At 39.0% G+C, this 20374-nt stretch overlaps 1 protein-coding gene across 5 annotated transcripts in view; it reads right to left on the bottom strand.

The window, feature by feature from the left end:
* The window catches only part of PTPRM (protein tyrosine phosphatase receptor type M), a 650734-nt gene that overhangs the window by 223034 nt on the left and 407326 nt on the right, over positions 1–20374 (bottom strand). The window lies entirely within an intron of this gene.

The raw sequence follows: 20374 nt of genomic DNA, 5'->3' as shown, positions 1-20374 counted from the left end.
CAAATCATGACAAAATAGAAAGGTTGTTTATAGCTATGAAGTTTTGGTGTAGTTGATTATTCAACAAATATTAACAAGAGTATCAGATCACAGAATAGCAAGAGTAAAGAGTCAAGGCCAAAGCAAAAAAACCATAGCTTCATCACAGATGACAGCTGGCCCAGAAAGAAGTTATGCCAATAACTACAAACAGCAGTGAGAAAGTGTGACTTTTCTCTTAAAATGCATTTAATAGGGGTGGGAGACCATGACATATACATCAATCTAGGCTCTAACCCTAATTCTGCCAACAACTGAGGTTTTAAATTAATTTCTTTGGGTCTTACTTTTTTTCCTATGAAATGAGATAATTAGATGGATTTCTATGGCACATTTTATATTTTTTATTCATAATTTTTTATGCAGCATATAAAAATTATTACCACAAAAAGGATATATTAAAGGAATCAATTGCTTTGCAAAGGGATTCTCCATTAAATAAAATAATTGACAGCATTGGCTCCTTCTACTAGTCAGTTTTTCCAATTTATTTTCTATATTATATGAATTTCAAAATTTCACTTTATCAACTTCCAGGAAGTGGAAATATGAATATACCTGAGAATAATTCTATACAAGAAATACTAGGCCACCTTTTTATTTTAGTTTATAAAATTATTTATTGATTTTAGAGAAAGAGAGGCAGTGGGGAGAGAGGAAGAGAGAGAGAGAGAGAGAGAGAGAGAGAGAGAGAGAAAGAGAGAGAGAAAGAGAGAGAGAAACATAAATTTGTTGTTCCACTTATTGATAAATTTATCTGTTGATACTTGTATATGCCCTGACTGGAGATGGAACCTGCAACCTTGACATAATGGGAGGTGCTCTAACCAACTGAGCTCCCCAGCCAGGGCTCCCCCATGCAGGTTTTATTTTCCCATTTTAAGATGAGAAAACTAAAATTCAAAGGTGAAGTGTTCATTCATTTGGAGCACAAAGCTAATTAAGTAGATGTCATTTCTTGACCATCAGCAAGACAGTACTAGCATGGCCTGCTAAAAATTCCTGGTTAAGACAGGAATTTTCTACTTCCTCATAACCAATTTGAGTATTGTGTAGAGAGATTCTCTCTGATTTATCAAATCAAGGGAGCTATAGATGGTAATTATACCTTTGACCTCAATTTCTTCTCCCATCTGTACTCATCGTGTCATTAACGATTTCCAGGATGGAGACTCCTGGATCTGCAGTGACAGGCTGGTGTCTTCTCCAACTCCTGCTCCCTCCCAGAAACCTCATCAATGGCACATGGGACAGTGATCACTCACTTCTCAGCCTGCAGGGAGCGCCCTCCTGATTCTAAGTGCTAGATAAAAGATTAGCAGAGCCACTCTGGACCTTTCACAGATCCGAGTCTGGAATTCTCCTACCACAAACATCTTTCCTCTATTCCTTCACCCTGGCCTGGACCTGAGTTTGTTATTTAAATGCTGTTTTTCCCAACACACGGAAATCTTTTGTCGCTCTCAGCAGATTACCTTACCTCATAAAAAGTCCGAGGTCCTTTCATGACCTCTCTCAGGGATTTACAATCTCTTCCCCCATTTCGATGCACTCATGCTCTGCGCCAAACGCCCAGAAACATGTTTTTCGTAAAGGCTTGGAGCTATTTGTGTCCTTTTTATCAATATTTTCGAAAGTCTTATAAGTTCCTGGAGGAGGAGGTCTATGATTTAATCATTTCTGAATCTCATGACATTTAGAATGAAGTGGTCATGAAATACATATTTTTGAAAGCATAATATAATCCCAAAGTAATTTCTATTCTCTCTATATTATATGTAGCAGTAAGGAAGAAATACACTGGTATTCACAAATATGCTTTGCTTAACTACAATTCAATACTAAGTTTATTTTGTATTCATTTCCTGAATACCCAAGAGCTAATAGAAGAGGAAATTACCATGAGAAAAGTTTTGTGATATGAGGATGCTGGTATGATTGTAAGTTTATCTTGGATAGCCCACAATGAAATAACGAACCTTGAGAACATCAAAAGCTGCATCTCTGCTTTCTCTACCCTCTTTGCTCACCTCCATTTCTCACTTTCCATCATTTCCCCCTAACTTTGCTACTATGTGTGCTGTGTATCTGTTTACTACTGTATTGACTAAATATTTTTAGCACCTACTCTGTGCCAGGCCCTGATCTACTTTAACTAGAACACTATGACATTTGACATTTCCTAATAAAAGAAAATTTTGTCTTGTAATTTAAATACCATCAGACTATGGATGAATAAAATTAACTTTTCTAAGCAATGATTTTATGAAGGTTAGATGAAAATTTGAGAATTAAATGATCATGCAATGGGCCTCCATTTTAGCCAGCTGGTATGTTAAACTATGTACTGTATTCCAGATAATATTACTTTTTAAAAAAAATATATATTCTATTGATTTTCTACAGAGAGGAAGGAAGAGGGCTAGAGAGTTAGAAACATCAATGAGAGAGAAACATCGATCAGCTGCCTCCTGCACACCCCACACTGGGGACATGCCCGCAACCAAGGCACATGCCCTTGACCGGAATCAAACCTGGGACCCCTCAGTCCACAGGCCGACACTCTATCCACTGAGCAAAACCAGCCAGGGCAGATATATTACTTTTTAAATGGCTACCATCTACTCATCTTCAGATATATTAAAGGAAGAACTAAGTTGACTAGAGCAATTTCAAACTCAAAATGTCTTTTCATCCTTGCTCGCAAGACAAATTCGATTTGAAAGCATCCCGACCTCAAATCTATTTGCTCTTTAATAATTTAAGCCCTGAAAGGTCAAGAAGCTCTTTTCTATTTCCCTTTATCAAAGTTCAAGCGCTAATGAAAAATAGCTAAATCTTATCTGCTGACCAATTGCCACACACTGCTGTCTCTCTGATGAAGATTAACACATTATTGGCACCTAGGTCAATGGTACCTTGCCATCACTTTATGACTGATAGGTTTTTCATTTGTACAATTACCATCATTTCACTAATGAACTTTATAAAAGCTTTGCAACCACAATTGTAATCTCAAAAGTAGATTTGAAAATCTCACTGTTTGATTTTTTTTTTAATTTTTTTTCTTTAAAAAGTGATTAAAACCCCCCACAAATCCTCAAGAATAAAAACCAAGCAGAAGTTTCTAGCTTAGTGAGCTGAATTAGAATTCTATTATCCTTTTAATGTGTTAGTCATTCTCCCGTAGTTTATTAAAGTCACACCATTCCTAGCCTGGTTCCACCATTATTCTGGAATTTAAAGTAACATAAAATCTTCCTACGGCATTTGCAATATGAAGGCACAATCCACAGTGAAGATGAATCTGCCAAAGATGTGACATCACTATATCATAACTTTCTTAGGGAATGAAATTTAACTTAAAGTTTAATTTATGCTATGCTTTTCTATAACAACACTTTAAGGCTTCTACATGGAGAATAGGAAATCTCCATTTATATAGAACTAGAGGCCTGTGATAAAATGTTTTTGGTCTTTTCAAACTTTCAAAACTCTGAGGGAGTGCCTGCTGCAGATTTGAAGTTGACTTAAAAATTTCTATCCTAATTCATTTCCATATTAAACCCTTAGTTGTACATCTATTTTTCTTATTCACTTGTTCTACTTCTTAGCAGCATAAACTATTGGAGGGTTATCCCACTGAATAATAGAACAGGTGGCTGAGTGAGAGAGGAATGTAATAATCCATTTCGTTGTTACTTTGCTAAAACTTTACAGTGGGCACTTCTGACTATTTCAAGGACTTAGAATAGTGTTCATTTCATGGTACCTATAGTGACCTTTAGCTTGATTTACAATTTTTGGTACAAACCATCTATTCTAAAAAATAGAGATTAGTGTTAATATCATCCTGAAGATTAATATTTGGGGATGAGGGCAAATGAAAGTATAAACTATATGCAATGCATGAGAAATAAATGTTTAATTAAGGTTCGTTGCCATGTAACAACACAGAATTTACTTTCTGCTTATTTTATTCCTAAACCTGTCAGCATTTACTAAAATGACAACCTATTTAATACAAAAACCTGGTACAATTGAACTAATTTTTAAAAGTTTTGCCACCAGTTTATAATTAGGAAGAAAGGTTATGTTTGTTATCATGACTAGGATTCCTTGGAGTCCTTCATGTAACACTGGAGCTGAGAGGGGCTGACCTAACATAGTCCTGTTCACTGAACCATAATCGAGGACTGATAACTCGTTTTCCACAGACAATGGGTACTGCATAGCACACACAGCATCAATAGATCTGTGGGACTGAATATTCTGTGTTAGCAACTTTAATTTCTCTTTGTCCTGATTTTTTTATACGATTGGCTATAAATTGCTGTGGAATATTTGAAGGGCATCACAAATATACTTTATGTTCTCTCAGCCATAATTCATCACAAGGAGCCTGCGTAGCATCTGTAAGTTACTACTGTATGTGTGTGTGTGTGTGTGTGTGTGTGTGTGTGTATGTGAAGCATGCCTGAGCATGCAGGCCAATATCCTGCTGCTCTGCTAGTTAGTGTTAAAATCTGATATAATAAAATATTAATTATAGCTGAAAGGTTGGGTGAGAAATAAGAACTCAATTATAGTTCCATATTGTGAACAAAAGGCAGGAAGAAAAATCCTTTAGTTATGGAGGTTTGGGATAATAAAAGAGCAACTAGGACATTAGACTCAGGCTGAGAAACTCCGTAAAGGCCACCTGTTATCAATCTTCACAACGGGCGCCACATTTCTAGTAAATTAGTCCTAATGGAACATCTTTAAGAGTGACTTCTCCCCTTTTTAACAAGTAAAGCCATTTTTCTTTGCATATTTTATTGCACTAAAGTTTATCCTAATTTATTCATCACAATTGCATAAAAATTATAATTCAAGGACAGCTACTACTATTAAAACATTTTCTCTTTTTAAAAAATTTTAACTTTCTTTTACTTGTTGACACAAAGCATTTTCTCTTATAGTGCTAGTGATTTGAATAAAAAGAGAAACTGAATACTATTAAAGCCACATTGCATATCTTAATTATTATATGTTTGTATTACATTCAATTCAGAATCTTTCCGTTCCTAAGAGTAGCGATACTGCAGGCCAGGTGAGCTGAAATGCAAATGCCACCGTCAAAGAGGCAGGTGCACCAAAGCAGGTGCATGCAGAGAATGCTGAACCGGAGTCACACACCACAGGCAACTGGTTCCAGCTTTGCCACTATTGTCGACTGACCACTAATGTCCTTTTCAGGTCTAATATTTTATAATTCCTGGTACAAGATCAGGCAAGTTGTAAAATCAACAAATGAAAATTATTTCATTCATGTTTCTTCCATCATTCTACTCTAGAGTATTTATCAGGTATCAAGCCCTGTGCACACAGGGAAGAATAAAAAGAGGAATAAGGCACAGACTGTCCTTGTCCTCAAGAAGCCCAGCCTGAGGGTGTTAGAAACAGGTCACTAAAGCCAAGAACTATTATGATGAGGATCTCAGAAAAGATTGCACAAAGTGTGATTGGACACACAGGAGAGTGTCAATGTGTACAACAAAATCTCTTGCAGGATCTGCTTCATTGAGGACATCTGTCCTGAACTTCATGCCTAAACATTCCTACTGCTAGGAACATCTGAAGGCTGCTCCTGCACTGCCTACAGACAACAACTTTCTCCCCAAAATAAGGAGGTTTTATTTTATTTTTTTGAAAATCCTTACCCAAGGATATTTTTCCATTGTTTTTTAGAGAGAATGGAAGGGAGAGGGAGAGACACAGAGAAACATCTGAGAGAGACACATTGATTGGTTGTCTCTCCTGCACATGCCCCGACTGGGGCCAGGGCTTGAGCCTGCAACCGAGGTACATGCCCTTGACATGAATCCAAACTAGGACCCTTCAGTCCATAGGCCGGCACTCTATCCATTGAGCCAAACCAGCTAGGGCCTAAAGGTCTTTATATTCCCAATGTAGCTTCGATTCACTCCACCACTTATACAAAGAAAACCTCTGCAAGTTCCAAGTTTTCCCCATCAGACTCACCAGAATAGCTGAGCTTCCAAGAATCCAAGGTGATGCTTTATCAATAGCAGAGAAGACTGAAGGTCATGGGAGGGCCAGCTCAGGAAGTCCTGGCAGGCCCCTGGATAACTGTAAGAGGAACCCTAAAGCAGCAAGATTTTTCCTCACAATTTCCATACTGCCCAGCTCCTGGCAGAACTACACTGTAGGGCAAGGAAACCAGGGGGAGTTATGTCGACTCCCACCGCCACCTGTGATGCCTGAGGTGAGGAGCAAGAATGGAAGCATTGCTGCTCTTTGGGATGGGCAGGGAGAGCAGCCTGCAAACACTCAGAGTTCTGGTCTCTGGTCCCCTCTCCCTCTCCTTCTCCCTCTCCCCGAATCTCTGCCAGGAAAATTGAGAACTATTCCATCTACCTCCTGTAATTACTCCTCTATACAATGATCCATAATTTCTTAATTTTAGCATTTCATTTGATATCCATTTTAATCATTAAGGTAAAGTAAAAATATTGCAGATGTGTTTTGTTATTTCTTGGGAGAGGTGGTCATTTCTTGCCTCCCGTGTCCACAGGCAGCCACGCTGCTGGCCTTTCTCCTCAGGAGGTCTGGCTGGTGTGCCCCTGAGTTTGGGGGTCGGTTCTCCCTGTGAACCTGCCCTGGTGATAACACTGGTGCTCTGGCCTCATACACTGAATCCTTCAGAGGACATTATGTGGAAGAAGTTTTTTTTAAATCAGCGAAGAAAAGCTATGCACAGTATTTTTATGAACAAAAGCAAGTCTGAAATGGAGTTAGAGGGAAAGTTAAATTAAGTTTCATTGTATAAAAACTCAAATACATCTACTCTATTATTATTATCTTCCCCTGCCATTTTTAAAGTTTCTTTTGAAGGGTTTTGAAGAAAGAACTTAGTTTCCAAAATGAATTTTCAAAGAGATGACTGACATTATCATCCTAAAAGCAACATTAATAAAAATGATCTTTGTTTCTTGGCAGTAAAGGAATCCAGAGTATTATTTTTTAATACAATAAAGTTCACCTAAAATCAGGTGGGGGAAGGGAGGTAGTGATGGTAATAACGGACTCAGCACCGTTTGTTAATGCATATTGTAGCAACTCAGCCACAACAAGTAATAAAAACCCAAGCCGATGTAGTAATATAAAACTGAAATTTCACCACTGAATGACATTCTGGTCTTTGTTATTATGTGTACCTTAATGAAAAAGGGAAAAATTTTAGGTTGGAAGTAAGCTATTTAGACCTCCTTTCCTTAAACAACTTTAGCCATGGATAGAACCTTTTCAAAAAGTTCAAAAATTGTGACAAAAGAACATTTAGCCCAAAAGGTTTAAGATGCTCTTATGATTTGCAGCTCCTGGGAGGGAACCAGCTTCTGCTGGCTAATGTGATCTCCTAGGGCCTAGGCCAGGTAAGGTTGCACAGAGAGAGCACAGCCGTGGGGTCAGAGCAGGATGCCTGTTAACCTCCCCGGGTCTGAGTTCCTTCATCAGAGCACGGGGTGCTGGCACCTGACTAAGCATCTGCTCTGGATGGCCACAAATCATTTCCGAAAGGACCAGGCATGGGCCTGGCGCATTAGAGCTCCTCAATCCAAGCAACAATGATTATTATTGTAGTTATTACTCCTCTATCATAAGCTGCTCAGAAGATCATAACTGAAGTTCAGAAATATTGTACTAGAACTTAGAATGTTTCCTAAGACACACACGGCAGAAAGGAGACACCATGTTATTATAAGTTGTTTGTATCGTTACAGACCTGACTAGTGTCAGTGATACATAAGAAAAGCTTTCCTACAGTGATCAGATAATATCTGTGTTGATGCTGTCCTGACAGCTTTCTTACATGTCATTAATTCTCCTGGCCACCCTTTAAGGCAGCTATTAGTATTAGTATTACTCACATCTAATTGATGAGGAGAACGAGACTCAGAAAAGTTACACAACTTGCCCAAGATTACAGAGAAAGTAAGGGCCAGATTTAAATGCTGGATCACCAAGCTCCATGCTGAGGTTGGTTTCATTTTTATGGTCTTAACACCTCTGTACCTTATTTCCCAGGATATAACTATTTTTTTTGTAATTTCTCCAATCAACAATGTCTTCTCATCTCCGCGGTGTTTTGATGGAACAAAAGATCTTCTAAAACTTCAATTTTACAGAATGAATATACATTATTAACACAAAAAACATTTCTTGCATAAAATTGTTGCTTCCATAAAATTATTGCTGCCCTGGATGGTATATTGCCCAATTGGTTGGCGTGTCATCCCGTACACTGGAGGGTGGCCGGTTCATTTCCTGGTCAGAGCACGTACCCAGGTTGAGGGTTAGATCCCCGGTCGGGATGTGTATGGGAGGCAACTGATCAATCTTTCTCTCTCACAATCAATGTTTCTCTCTCTTCCTTCCTCTCTCTAAATATCAATTTAAAAAATTACTGTCAAAATATGGGTTACTGTACTGCTAGAACATGGATCCTATTAAAGTGATAATCACAATGTATTGGCATAAGTTTAAAGGGCAGTAATGATTAGAAATTTTAAGCATCTAACAAAAAGCAAGAAATAAATGGAATAAAGACTGAATAGCAATCTAGCCAACATATTTTGTTAAGAAAATCTAATATTACAGCTTTTTCCTTTTTTAAACTTAAACTCTTTATTGTTTGAAGTATTAAATAAGTCTCCTTTTTCCCCCATTGACCTCTCCCCGGCCGGCCCCACCCCCCAGCACATGCCCTCACCCCCCCACTGTCTGTGTCCATTGGTTATGTCCATATGCATGCATACAAGTCCTTGTTGATCTCTTACTCTCTCGCCCCCCACCTTCCCTCATATGTTGGACAGTCTGTTCGATAGTTTTGCCCTTTTTTTAGCACTTGAGTTTAAAAAGAACTTTCACTTATAGTAATCTTCATGATGACACTGTGAGATATGTTAGTTGCATATAAACTCCCATTGTAGAAAGACTCTGAGTCCACAGGATGGCCTAGACCACACAATAGCAAACAACAGCCAGATGCCACCCAAGGCTTTTGGTCCCTGCTACATGCTCTTTTAAACTGTGAGACCATCTTCCTAAGACATTACGTCCTATGAATCATTTACACCAGAGAGATAAGATTCCACTCAGTCTAAGTAAAACTGCAATCCTCTGGAGAGAGCTCAGAGAGAGCCACACAGAACTACCTGCCAGCCTTCTTCCCACCTACAACCCCGGGTTTCTGTGGGCCATGCCGGAGCCCCCACCTGAAATGACCCAGTAACCTTCCACCCAGAAGCACATGGGCCCATTTACTTCCTCCAGGTCCCTGCCCCAATGACTGATCTAAGATGAAAATGCAATCATATGCTCGTGCCATTAAAAATCTGTTTATAATCCAATTATTTCTTAAAAAAACAAAACAAAACATGAATTGAGGGCTGTGCCCAGTGTTACGTCACAGAGGGCAGTGCCTGCCCTAAAGGTGCTGGCAGTTTAGCAGGGCAAGCAGTCACCACACATAGCGAGGTGAAGGAGTCTGAGGTGGCCAGGGGGCAGCAAGGCCAGAGGAGGCTCTCCCAGGAAGTAGACATCTGGGCTACACCTCGGAGGGTGACCAAATAAGTGAGAGAGGGAGTATGTGCATGTGTGTGAATATGGGTGTGAGTATGCATGTGTGCATGTATGTTGGGGGTCGGGGGAGGGGTAGAGGAGCGAAGAAGAGAGAAGACTGCACGCTCAGGAAGCATCAAATGCAGCCTGGCATATTCTCAGGCCTGAGCATATATTTATGTGACTGCAGCTGGCAGATGGCTTGAAGGGGAGGCTGACCCAGGTAGTGACTAGATGATGGACACCTTCCATTAGAGACGAAGCAGTCTGAGTCTGGATTTACCTTGAGGGCGACGGTAAAACTGATGGACTGTTAAAGAGAATGAAAGATCCCTGCAGCCCCAGTGTGAGCACGAATTGGAGAGCTGAAAAAGCAACAGTGAGAATGAAGGCAGCAGAGGGGTGATGAGAAGTAAAGGAGAAAAGGGAGATATGTTAGTGACCCTGAGAGGTGAGAAGAAAGGCAGGCCTTCAAAGGAGTCGGTACAGGTGCACAAGATTCTAATCACCTTCCTGATGGAATCTGAATTTGTAGCAATGGCTTATTTGAAGGAGTCTTTCTGAATTTCTCTTCTCATTTAACAAAACATCAGAGATTGATTTAAGGATAAAAGCAGGGTATTCTTTTATGCATATGCATTATATGGAAGGGTCAATGTATTTAACTTCTATTTAGAGATAAAAATGCAAATTTAAAACCCTTCTTTTTCCAGATATTCTGACTTGTTAAAAGGCAGTTTTAGACCTTCAGCTTCTTACCTATGGAAGTTTCAGTGATAATTACTTCTGCTAAGAAAGAGGTTCGATTCAATAAACATTTATTGCACACTTAATTAGGTTTGAGCTACTGAATGATAGAGACTAAATTATGAAAATCATTTTGCATTTCCTATTCTATTTACATACATTTTACATAATGATTAACCTAGGAAAATGCTCACTTTCAGCTTAAATGCATAAATCCAATACTCCTGCATGCTGGTCAAACCTCATTTACCATGGGTGTGTTTTAAATGAATTTACTTGCATGACCACTGTTGCCTCTCTTTACTTTCTCTTAGGCTTTTTCATAGGTTGCTCCTCTCCTTGGTGGGCCTATACCTGTCTTCCAGTTCCCGACTGGCTACTTCTCCTTAGGGTCTCAGCTTAAACTGCACACTCTGACTCCCTTGTTGAGATACCACCCTTGTGTCAGATGCGGTTACAGTGCCCTGTACTTTCCTCTGCAGCACTGATCATCATCCTACCACAGTGACCTGGATATAAGAATATTCAATAGATGTTTGGTGACTGGATGAAGAATGAATGAATAATAGCCAAATGTCAACCCTAAAATTCCCAATAACACTTTTCACTATTATAAAGGAAAGAATTTTAATGAGATGCTCATAATTGCAGAGAGCTCTTAGCACGTCTCATTGAGCAGAGAAAAAAAAACACTGACACAAGACAGGAAAATTCTTTAAGGTAAAAGTAGAGAGTGAAAGATCTGGGACATAGAGAACAACTCAAAAGGGATGTGGTGATATGGAAAAAAGCTAACATCCCTTCGTAATCTTTTTACTATTTACAGGTTGAAGAATGAAGTGTTAATTAAGTAACTGAAAACTAAATACAAGTAACCACCACAGGATAATATAATAACATCATATATATATTTATTTATGCATTATATTTTATAGAATAAATTATAAAACATAACATACACTTAAAATCGTTTTTGATGAAATAGAAGGTGAATCGGTATTTCTGTATTCTCATCATAAAGAATTACACTACATATATTTGTAAGCGCTGGCTGAAAACTGTTCTGCTGAAGAGAATGATGCAAAACAGAGATCATTATATGACTGTGCCCTTCTCCCTGAAACAGGACCACGAAGCAGCGTCACGAGAGACAAGTGGTCAGGTGCCCTCTGAGTGGTTCCTGGGCTCTGAAAGGCTATGCGTCTAAGCAGCGCAGTTGATTAACTTTCACTCTCTGCCCCATAAGTGACTTTATCGGTCTTTTAGAACTTATAATATTTTCTTGCATATATATGTGATTTTAACAACTTAAAAAAGTGAAAGTGAGGCATCTATACAGTCAAATCCATCTTTGTCAAAATTTCCAAGATCCTCTCTCCCAAATGTTACCAGTCTTAGCTTGGAACACTGCTAGCAATGTGTCCCTTACACTCCCTGGAATCAAACACTGTGATTGGGAAGACCCAGCCGTTCCTGAGAGAAATGGCACAGCAGCTCTGAGATTCATAAGGCAATGCGTTGTTCAGTTCAAGGCATTTGCAACCTTTTGGTGTTTAAAATTGTCCCACTGTTAACATTTATAGAGCGATGGGGGAAAAGAAACAGCATGTAACTCTCTCTGTTGTCCATGGAAAATGGAGATCAACTTGCATGTCCACCTTCCTCACCTGACGGATGGTTTCTGGGCTGCTGGTCAGTATGATGGGAATGCGCAGCACTGTCTGCTTGACCGCTAGGGAGGCAGTTGTGTATAATGTATGGCCTCCACTGTAAATGACACTCAAGGGCATCCGTGTAATCTCTAGTTCCAATCGCAGGCATTTATCTTTTCAGCGACAAGCATAGGTTCCTTTGGGCATAGTAGGAATGAGAAATTGCATGATCAAAACCTTGGTTCTTCCCTGGCCCTGGTCAAGAATCAGTCGCAATCATCCACTGAGTGTCCTGGTGCCATTCCTTTAGGAGCTGAGAGAAGCACTGGCACTCTGGCTTTCAATAAGCCAAAACCCTGCCACATCATTCAATAGGCCTTGCATACATACCCCAACACATCTGATAATCACTGCAAAGGTGACTACCACAGGATCAGGGCCATGCGGTTAGGGCAATGCAGTAAAAGGAAGGAAGAAAGAAACAAAAAGAGAAAGATCCAGAGGGTCCTTCTGAGCAAGAGGGCCAAATAATGCCACATGTTTACTGTTTATGAAAATTTGGATTTAAAAAAGTCAGACAATTTGTGAATTATCAGAGTCGTTGATAAGCTAGGTTGTCAATTTTCAGTGTTCTAGTATTCACTTTAACAGTACTTTAAATGGTTATCAATCACTTGGATTAGTAAACTAGAGGCCCAGTGCATGAAATTTGTGCACTCGGGGGGGGAGGGGGGGGATCATCCCTCAGCCCGGCCTGCACCCTCTCGCAGTCCAGGAGCCCTGAGGGGATGTCCGACTGATGGTTTAGGCCTGCTCCTGGCGGGGTGTGGGCCTAACCCGTCAGTCAGACATCCTTAGCACTGTCGCAAAGGTGGGAGCAGCTCCTGCCACTGCCACTGTGCTCGCCAGCTGTGAGCCCAGCTTCTGGCTGAGCGGCGCTCCCTCTGTGGGAGTGCACTGACCACCAGGGGGCAGCTCTTGTGTTGAGCGTCTGCCCCCTGGTGGTCAGTGCACGTCATAGCAACTGATCGACCGGTCGACTATCTGTCCTCTGGTGGCTAGTGCACATCATAGCGAGCGGTTGAGCAGCCTTAGCATATCAGCATATTATGCTTTGATTAGCTGAATGGCTTACTGGATGACGGACACTTAGCATATTAGGCTTTTATTATTATACTAGAGGCCTGGTGCACAAAATATTGTGCACTCGGGGGGGTTCCTCAGCCCAGCCTGTGCCCTCTCGCAGTCTGGGACCCCTCGGGGGATGTCCACCTGCTGGCTTAGACCCGCTCCCCGGGGGATCTGGCCTAAGCTGGCAGTCAGACATCCCTCTGGCAGCCCGGCAGCCCTCCGGGGATGTCCACTTGCCAGCGGGGAGCAGACCTAAGCTGCAGTTGGACATCCTTAGCGCTGCTGAAGAGGCGGGAGAGGCTCCCACCACCACTGCTGTACTGGCAGCCGTCAGCCTGGCTTGTGGCTGAGCAGAACTCCCCCTGTGGGAGCAACTGACCACCAGAGGGCAGCTTCTGCATTGAGCGTCTGCCCCCTGGTGGTCAGTGTGTGTCATAGTGACCAGTCATTCCCAGTGGTTCTGCTGTTAGGGTCAATTTGCATATTATCCTTTTATTATATAGGATGATACATTTTCTTTTTTTTCCCTATAAAGGACTAAATGGTTTTGATTTCTTTAAATCTTGTTTCTAATAAAAATTAGCATTTGGGATTTACAAGACTCCTTTCCTTTGTGCCCTAAGAGGTAGCTATATACTAACTGGGTCCAATGGAAAAGGGAGGCTGGGAGGGCTCACACAACCTGCAGCCTGTGCCTCCTCAACCCCTCCAGTGCCTGCCCCTCTGATCTATCCTGCTGTGGCTGAGTCGATCATCCTCACCCCTTTTCCTTACCTAGAGCCTTGGAATGGTATGCTCAGTGCCATCACAAGCTCCTCTGCATCCCCAGAGCTTAGCACAGTGCTTGGACCCTAGTGAGTATCTGGTAAATGTAATCCTAGCAACTCCATGACATAAAATGGCATTATCTCTGCTTTGGGAAGACGAGGAACCTGAGGCTCAGAGGTGTTGGGAAATCTATAATGACCACACAGCTAATGGTGAGAGAGCTGGAATTTGAAATTAGGTTTAACTACAAAGAGGATGTTCCTTCCCAATATCATGTGTCTTATTTCAAAGTTTAGTCCACAAATTATGTGGCCCAGAGTAATTATTTGAAAGTTAGAATTGTTTTTTTTCCTTCGAATATGCCAAAGGAAGAAAGGGTGACTCTGACTGTCTAAAAGGGTACATGTGACACCTGACACTATATTGTATTTTAGGCAATAATGATATTGATTACTAATTATTGATAAATACAGTAGTTTATTTTCCAATTAATTGAGAGTACAGCGCTGTTTAGATCTGGAAATTATACATCATTTTCTAATAGGTGAATGTTAACTGAAGCTACTTTTATATGCATGTAACAGAATTTTTGTATCTGAAGGCTAACTTTTCATTGTGAGGTTTTGCACTGTAGTAGGGATTGAGCCTGCAACTGGGGCATGTGCCCTGACCAGGAATCACACCTATGACATCTTGGTTCCTGGGTCAATGCTCAACCCCTGACCCACATCAGCTTAGTAACCTCATAATCTTCACAAGAACCATATAATGTTGATAACTCAAAGGTTCCTCGCAAGAAGCAGAAGAGAATGAGATGTTCAAGGAGGTAGTGTTAATGGAGTGAACATGTTTTTCCTTGGACTTACAGGTGGCAGACAATCAAAAAGATTGCGGCTGCTTTAAAAAAAATTTTGGTCTATACATTATAACATCCAACTTCTAAACCATATTAAATTGTATGCCAACAATTTTAACTCCTAACATAGGGAACTTCTTAAAACAAAAATGCATGTTTATCTCTACCTTTCATTAATAACAATGATCTCTTTTCTTGCTTTTATTGTCAAAAGATTTTGTTTCGCAGTCCCATCTGAGGAGACACATTTCACAGACTTTCTGACTCCCACTCTCGTGCTGAGTCTCTGTGACAGAATCTGCTGTGTGATACACCTGGGGACAAGAGTGCAGGCTGATGGCCCATGAGGAGAATAAATCTCATTCCCGATATAGCCTGGGATCAAATCAAACATTTAAGGAAGTGCAACATATTACCTTAAAATAAATACAATTGCTTTATACTGCCTATTTATCTTCAATGGAAAGAAAACTTGTCCTTCACCTTGTCCTCAGAAAACAGCACGGGTTTTTCAAAGGACAAATAACTTGATAATGAGAAAAAAATAGCATATTTTAATACACTTCTAATTATCTGTCTAGTTTGTTGCAAAAGAATATTTGATAAGTAGTTTGAGTAAATTAGGTGCTAGAAGTTAACAATGAGGCTTTAATATGTGCTCACATTTTCCTAGTTAACTACGTAAGGCAAAGCAGCTTAAGGAAAGACATAATAGAATTAAATGAAAATAACAGACATTTTCAAAGTCTACCACAATAATGCATTCAAGGGAAAATCAATTAAATAAAAATCTGGACATATTATATAAAAATAATTGTTGATTTATCTATAAAACTGAAGTTATTATATGACACACATCTTTTTAAAAATCAGAAGTATTGCCCTGGCCGATGATGCTCCATGGTTAGAGTGTCTGCTCAAGCACTGAAGAGCCAAGGATTTGATTCCCAGTTGAGGGCATGTACCTGGATTGCTGGTTCAATCCCTGGTACTGACTGGGGCATGTGCAGGAAGCAACCAACCAATCTGTCTCTCTCACATAGATGTCTCTCTCTCTCTCTCTCTCTCTCTCTCTCTCTCTCTCTCTCTCTCTGTCTCTGCCTCTCTCCCCCTTCCTACATTCCACTCTCTCTAAAAATCAATGGGGAAAATATCCTTGGGCTGAGGGTTAACAAAAATAAAAATAAAAAATAAATAAAACCAGAAGTGTTTTGGGTGAATAAAATATTTATGCTTGCTATAATAGAAAATATTTCTTGTCTCATTTGAAATCTTAAGTAGCACACAACCTTTAAAAAGTAAGGCAAATATTTCTTCATTCCTTATGCCCTTATCTCTTCCCTATTCATAAAGGAGTGAGGTTCCTATTTGCTGCCCTGATTCTCAGCTACAAAAATTATTCATAAGTGCCTTTTTAAATATAACCATTGAGGAAGCATTTGGTTGAGAGGACAACCATCATATAATAAGTTACCAATGACAATGAAAGCACAACATTAAAATAATTGGGGCTCCTTTTATTAGAAGAACAACAAAGTGGGTGCCATAAATTAAATTTACATTCACAGGTTTAGGCATCGGTTTTAATGTTTGGGTTGCTGATGTGCTTATTCCCCACCTCCCATCCCCATGGACAGACAAATCTGTAATAGATGTTTCCCCCATTTAATAATATCTCCTGAATGAATGATTTAAAAAATAAGAACTTGATTTTTAACTTTTCACTGAAATATCAGAATGTTTAATTAATAAACATTTTCAAACACTGAGTTTTAATTAAAAAGACACGTAGCTCCAAAACATTTATGAACAAATTCAAGCAACAAAGTTGTGAGAACCAAAGTGAGTCATTTGAAAACATCATCACCTAAAGCTGAAAAATGTGATTCTCAAGCATATAGACCATTGGAAGGTATAACATATTATTAACGAGGAATATTGCAGACATATCTATATCATAAATAGAGTCACAGAGGGAATTTTTGTTTTGTAAAGTTTGTGTTAAATTCACTCTTTATTTAGAGATGCTCTTTTATGCCAAAGTACAAGGGTTTTCACTGTTGGGTTGTGTCTGCATGTAATGAACAGTGGAGAGAAGCGAGAGAAAAGAGGTGGTTCTAAATGAGTTTCTCCCTGTCTTATTAAAGAAAACAAATTGCATCTATGAACAGACATTAAAATTCTGTCCTAGGTGCTAGTTTACCAGCTGGAATGATGGAATTTGTGTTCTTCCTAGCCCACTACAGATTTAAATAATTGTATGTGACAGAGCTGAAGTGTTGATCAATAAAAAGACAACAATCATTTACAGTGAGACTTTAGTGCAATTTCAAGAATCTGCACTAACCAAGCTGAGTGCTTGTAGCAGAATCAATACCTTACTTAGGGAAGAGCACAAATGAAGTACCACTGAATTTTAACACCAATGAATATGGATTAAAGAAAAATCAAATCAATTGAAAGAATGGGTTTTGGAAATCACACAATGACAGTATTTTTGAACACATAGTACTGTGAATAATCCAGGAAAGCCAACAGATGTTCACTTTCATCTCCCCTCTTTCTTCTAGTAGTTATCATTTGGGAAAAGCTTTTTTGTATTGCAGTTTGATTACATGTGCATTTTGCAAATTTCCAGATGTGTTCAAATGTTTTAATCTACATTATGGCTTTATATTTTAGGGCCCTATGATTCCTTAATCAGAGTTCTTATTTCTCTAAATACTAAATGAAATGGAAAATTTTCATATACCCCATTTAGTTTGAGAGTATTATAAACTTTTTTCCCCCTTCAAACTAGTTTTTCTAGCTATCTAGGTCTTCTATTTACTCAATAGATAATCAGTCCCATTTTGTTGTACTATAATAATGAATTCCTTGCAGAGAATATTTACTTTTCTGCACGAAATCTTTGACAGGTGAGATTGAGATAATTTCCTCTCTCAAATTTGTGCAATAAAATTTACCCGTTCAAGACAAGCATCCTTGCAATAAAGGTAGTGTCCACAGTGGATTTTCCTGTAATACTTACTGAATATTGTCCCATAAGAAGTGAAACTGATTGCAGCATTATGGATTTAGATAATGAACATGGATCATAAATTTATTTATGTTAAGATGCTAACATGGTGGATGAAGGTATAAAAGCGGGCAGAATACAAAGTGACCCTGTCAAATTCCAGGGATATTAAGCTAATAACAGGATGATGTTTACTAGTATCAAAGCAGAGCAGTGCTGAACTTGGAACATAAGGAAATATGACAATTGTGAAAGAAAATGTGACAACCTAAACTGAAATCTTAGAAGAGATAAAGAGTCAGGCCTGATGAAATGGTGTGAGATCTGGAGTGAAAGCTATGTATTTTGCATACTCTGACAAGTCTCTGAATCTGTATTGTTAGAGGCATAAGAATAAGAAGGCTGAAGATATCTATAATTAATGAACTAGCAAGGCTTCAAAAATCTCCAAAACCAACTAGAAAGGTTTAAATGAAAATAACAATAAAATAATTCTTTAGGCAACACATATGACAGAAAATAGGAACAGTAGTTTAAAATGCAGGCGGCAATTTAAAAAGATAAGGGGGAAGGAGGTTTGGGAAGAGGACTAAGGTGGATTGCCCGAAGGAATATTTTTGAAAACTTAGACTTGGAAAGATCTGTACAAAGATCTTTGTACAGATGGAAGTCTGACAGAAAGGGTTTGAAGGAACAATGCAACAGAAATAGAAAATATGTAAAATGAGTTTATATAGAAATAAAGTAGAATAGGGAATAGCTGGCTGTTTGGAGACATGGCTAGGATTTCAGCTTCCTGCAGTTAGGAGGCATTGGAGGTGAGTGACCTTTACCCTTTCATTTTATTGTGGTGCTTCTGCTGTAGAACACAGACTCCTGTCCTAATGGCCCACTGTTGCTAAGTCTGGGCAACTGTTAAATTGGTCAGAAAAAAATGATGTTGCAAAGGCCACGGTCAGAGCGTCAACTTTCATTTAATAATAACTCAGCCTTCCGGAGTGAAAAAGGAATGACCCATGGCCAGGTACACCTGGGTCTTGGAGCCGTCTAATGAGTGTGTGCCTTGGGTCAATCAGATGAGTGCAACCAGTCATCAACACAAACCAACCCTGAGGTTCTGGGTGGTGCCAGTGGCATCACGTTCTAGCAGTAGTAATACCCGAAATTTGGAAGAGAGCTTTTACATATTCCATAGTGTTTTCATAAACTACAACTATGAATGGCAATCCCAAATCCTTTATATGAGCTATTATGTTGAGTGAGTCAACAGAGTAAATTAAAAATAATTTCCTACAATATTGTAGATTTTTCAAATTGTGATTCTACCCTAATGTGACTTCACTATCAGCTAATCCTATTCTGTTCTTACTCTTGACTCTGTGGACTAAAATTAGTATATATCTCATCAGTGGTAAAAAGTCCAACTAATCACTGTAGGATTCTATAGTGAAAACATAATAAAAAAAGAGCCAGGTTTCAAAGGGTTAATGAAATAAAATTCTACAACAGGAACATGGAAACGAATCTGATATAGCCTTAATTGTGACTGTAAATGTTTCCTTGGTGTATGCTATTGAAAGTAATAGATTATTTTGAAGTGAATCACTTCTGATAGTACAGCCTATCTGAACCCCTCTGAAACAAGTAGAAATTTCATTTATATAGATTAATGAGCTTATGACAAGTTCGTATTCAAGAGTTATTCAGGCATTCCTTTGCTCCTTCCTAGGAAGAATAAATTTATTTTATTCATTCACTGTAAAAGTTACACTTTGTAATTTCTTAGCTAAATAAATCATCATTGAATGAGAAATGAGACCTACAAGTTGGTAATAAACTTAAATCTGTTCAAATAAAGACTTCACAATGCTCTTTCCACCAGTCTATCGCAGTGACTTTCAACCATTTCATCTCATGGCACACATAAACTAATTACTAAAATTCTGCGGCACACCAAAAAAGGTGTTACATATTTTGCCGATCCGACAAAAAATAGGTATTATTTTGATTCATTCATACCAAACAACTATTGTTGTGCTGCCTGTTGTCATTTTTTTATTTGACAATGTACAAAAGAGGTCAGTGTCCCAGACTATTTAGTCAGGTATTGCATTTTAAAAAAATTCTTGCAGCACACAGGTTGAAAATTGCCGGTCTATTTCTTTTTTAAAAAATTGTATACCACATAGTCCACTGAGAAATTAGCCAATTTATAAAAAGTTAACCAAACTTAAACCCCAGGTAAACAAACAAACAAACAAACAAACAAACAAAAGGTCCACTTAAAGAATAGAGCTCAGGATGAAAATGCCAGGTGCCCTTGGGTAACTAAATTGCTGCAAGCAATTGTAAAGCCTCCTCGCAACAGACTGGGGCTTTTGTTCCTCATCTTCAAAGAACAACCCCCTTGCAGCCGAATCAAACTTTACACAGTACTTGATCACTGCACATCAAAGCACTTTCCTTTTCCTCAGTCATTTCTTTTAATTAGAACTAATACAGATAGGGGTTTACATGCTGACTGAGGTTGGTTGC

This window comes from Myotis yumanensis, unplaced genomic scaffold (genome assembly GCF_028538775.1).
Source record: "Myotis yumanensis isolate MYYU_CA2020_CCGP unplaced genomic scaffold, mMyoYum1.0.hap1 SCAF_7, whole genome shotgun sequence".
Lineage (NCBI taxonomy): Eukaryota > Metazoa > Chordata > Mammalia > Chiroptera > Vespertilionidae > Myotis > Myotis yumanensis.
This window is presented reverse-complemented; position numbering and strand designations above follow the sequence as displayed.